At 31.3% G+C, this 3,774-nt stretch overlaps 1 protein-coding gene across 1 annotated transcript in view; it reads right to left on the bottom strand.

Annotated features, from left to right (window-relative positions):
* LOC108755574 (homeobox protein Hox-A10a-like) overlaps positions 1 to 3,774 on the bottom strand; it is an 8,182-nt gene that overhangs the window by 2,982 nt on the left and 1,426 nt on the right. The window lies entirely within an intron of this gene.

Here is a 3,774-nt window from a genome sequence, read left to right as displayed (position 1 = left end):
TTATAAATTATAGTTGCATTTTTTACACATATATATATATATATACAGGGTGTATATATATAGGATTTAAATGATTACTTCAAATTTCTCTTGAACAGTGCATTTTAGAGAAAAATTTTTCAGACAAAAGTTTAATAACTTGGAGGGAGACATAAGATGATATCATTATTTTAATCTTGAGTGGCGTTGTCAAGGTCAAGATAAAATTATTTTAAATGGAACTCTCCATTTTTCATTACATATTCTTATAGCTTATCCCGAGAGCTTTCTAAAACACTATAATTAAGTTCATTTTCATTAAGTACTTCTTAAGTTATGAGGCTTGGCAGTTAGCGGATACAGTTAGTGGATAACCAAATTCGTGTTGACTAAAGTGGTGTGAAATTTTAAATATTAAGCTTTTAATGGCATGTATAACTCTAAATAAATTTGTTGTTCAAAAAAATTTAATAACGAATTTATTTAGAATTGTACATACCATTAAAAGCTTTATATTTGAAATGTTTTATTACTTTGTCCAACAATTAGTTCATATCCATTAACTGCTGATATTTTTACCTTATATTCGCTTGATTTCCAGTATATAATAAAATGAAATTAAAAAGAAACGAAAATTCAGACAACATTCTCTTTAGGTGGTATCGATGCGAGCCCTTCCTCTCCCACCTTTCCCGTTCGCATTAAGAGAACGATCCAGTTCTCTATTCCGGATGGTGACATAACGCGCTCATCATCCGGCTCGATCTTTTTGCCGCATGGTTTTCCGCGGTAAGATTTCGCGGCTCGTCGGTGACTTTTTGTTGTCAGCCTCAGATGAAAATAGCCGCATGTACGATGCATCAGTGCGCGTTGCACTGATGCACCCGCTTGCGAAATCCGCTTTTGCTAGAAGCACGCGGTTTCACGCAATGCAATACGTGGCTGCCCAGAGAGCGAGAGTCTTTCCTTCTCTCTTTTTCGCTCTCTTGAAGCCTTTAACTTTGCTTCCACGCCGCTATCTTGACTTTAATTGCTAGCTGACGTCAAACGCAAAATCTCTCATAATCCATGGCCCGCATCAATGGTCACTATTAAAGTAATACGAGAGTAACATCAAAGAAGCAAAAGCTAACATTTTGATGTTACTAATTTGCAAGATTTATATTGATGTATAAATATATGATTTTAAAAAGTCACAGAAATATTATTAGCTACTAAGACTCAGCTCTGACTGTTTTTCAGGCTGTTTTTATTTATCGTATTAAAACATTTTTATTATTTTATTAAATTTAAAAGTAATTATTAGAGAAGTTTCTAAACAAAGAAATAAAAAAATATTACATCGTTATAATCGTACAAATTTAGAGTGTGCTCCATTTAACACTGCAAATACTCCGTTGCCCAATCAGAAGAAAGCATTTTACCAATCAAAGAATGCTTCAAAGCATTGATATGAAAGCTACAGCCGATTTGGATGCTGCACGCGCTTTATAAGTGCTTCTAATCATCATCCTGTCTTTATCGTTCATTAAACGTAAAATAAGAATAGAAGTATTGAAAAGCGCTGAAAGCGTCCAAATCGACCGCAGCCGAAGTAAAAACGTTTGAAGTAAAGTAGTGAATTGCTAAATCTTGATTTTATAACGATTTTGTGTCGACTTTGGTCCCTATTATTGTTTATAATACTTTCCTTAATTTTTATTATTTTATAGTATAATGCAATTTAGATATGTTAGATTTCTCATTGAAAAAAGAAATTTTAATTTTAATTGATTTTAGTTTTATTGTTGATTTCTTATTTGTTCTATTATTATTAAAATTCAATTTCTAACGCAAAATTTATTTGCTATTCAACAAAATTAGCAGTGTAGACAGAATACATTAAATATTAGCGTGTAATACAATGACGTTTACTATGCAAGATGTATACCAGCAGTTAGACATCCGATAAACATTTAGATTGTACTGGGCCTGTTATAGCCGCATTGGCGACACTAAAGTCATAAAACTTCTAACTGTATTATCAATGATTTACGTCGGAAATCTGTTGAAGCTATAATTCAAAAGTTTTCAACCTAATGTATTACGCACAGCTGTGCAGAGCTATTGAAATTCATATAACAATGGCTTAATTATTGCTTCAGAATAATTTAAATTGAGTTAAAACCATTTTCCAACAAGTTACAATTGATTTCTACTTGAATGATAGATAGTTTTTTTAAAAATATAATTTTAATCTAATAACTTATGTATAGCACGCATATATATATTATACATATACGTATAGAGGAGAAAGGCTCCTATCATGAGATACTGAGTTCATTTTGGATAAATGCTAGAAGTCTATGGGCAGAATTTAAAATAATAATATGTCATTTTGAAGGGAATTTAAACTATAAGATAATGTTATAAAATTTAATTAAAATTTTTTTTTTAAATTAACCCTTACAATACAAGATAAAATTTGGTGCCTCATTCATCCAAATATATGGATCACTACCGAATCCGTCCGGTTTTTTTACCTATTCAGAATGATTCCAGAAATCTCAAAAAATTCATCAACATACTTTCAACTTTCTAAAATAAATATTGAAACTTTATTTTGGAAAATAATAAAATGTAATATAATTTATAATTATCGAAAGACTCAAAGAAACTTGTACAAACAGAAATCGTTCAGTCACTGGTGATCTGACTTTGTACGGTAAGGGTTAAAGAAATGTAAAAATGAACAAATCGCAAAAAAAAATTGTACTCCTAATATGAGATGCCCCGAAATCGATAATAAAACGTAAGTACAATATTACAATTAAAAAATTTTATTTAATACTTCAAAAATATAAACAAACATTGTCAGCGCGAAAAATGAACATGCGATGGATTGTATTATACTTAAAACTCGTCTTCGGGTAGTTGGAACCAAATATCGCAGAAATGGATATTTGATGTTCACTCCATCCTTTTTATTATTGTACAATAACATTTATACTTTATCAGCAATTTTTACTCTGAATAGGAGCATAGATTATTTCATATTAGAAATATCCTGGGTATCTCATATTACGATTTGCACTTTACGGTTTTTATGATCATCAAATCTAACTTCTATAATTAAGCAATTCAACATATCGCATATTTTTATAGTATGATCTTACTCTATCACTATATAAAGAATTTATTGCCAAATATTTACTTATGAAATAATAAACGAGGTTAAAGGCTCATCTTAATGAAACTTGAAGGCATCCAAACCTTTTTCCTTCGATATTCTAAAATCTTTTCTGACAATGATTACAGGTATGATCTAGTAATGAATTTTTCACTAAATAGTTTTCAATCCAAAAGTAAGAAATTCATGGTGGAACCAATAGATAGCGTTTATCAGAAGTTTAGCAGAAACGACATTATCTCATATTAAGCGCCTGTCTTATGTAGAGGGCTTTCCTCTATGTGTGTGTGCATGCTGCGTGCGTGCGTGTGCGTGTACGTATTGCCCGGGTGTGTGCGTGTGTACTCTATGCTATAGGGCGCAATTGTGACGTAACACGTTACCATTAGTGACGTCATGATCATGTTTGTTAGCGCTATCTGTAGCTCTGCAAATAATTTGTAGCGCTAAATAATGCGAATAGTGTCTCTCCGATATAGCGCACCTTGTATATACAAGGACCGTTAGGATTGTGACTAAATTAAATGGTTGTTAGTGTTATTAATATACTTTGCAACAAGTAGGTCGGACAAAACAAATATGAAATGCCATTTTATAGCAGAAATTCGTTAATTTCGTTTAAATCA

The sequence above is a fragment of the Trachymyrmex septentrionalis genome, unplaced genomic scaffold (assembly GCF_001594115.1).
Source record: "Trachymyrmex septentrionalis isolate Tsep2-gDNA-1 unplaced genomic scaffold, Tsep1.0 scaffold89, whole genome shotgun sequence".
NCBI classification, from domain to species: domain Eukaryota; kingdom Metazoa; phylum Arthropoda; class Insecta; order Hymenoptera; family Formicidae; genus Trachymyrmex; species Trachymyrmex septentrionalis.
The sequence above is the reverse complement of the archived record's forward strand: the minus strand, read 5'-3'. Positions and strand labels throughout refer to the sequence as shown.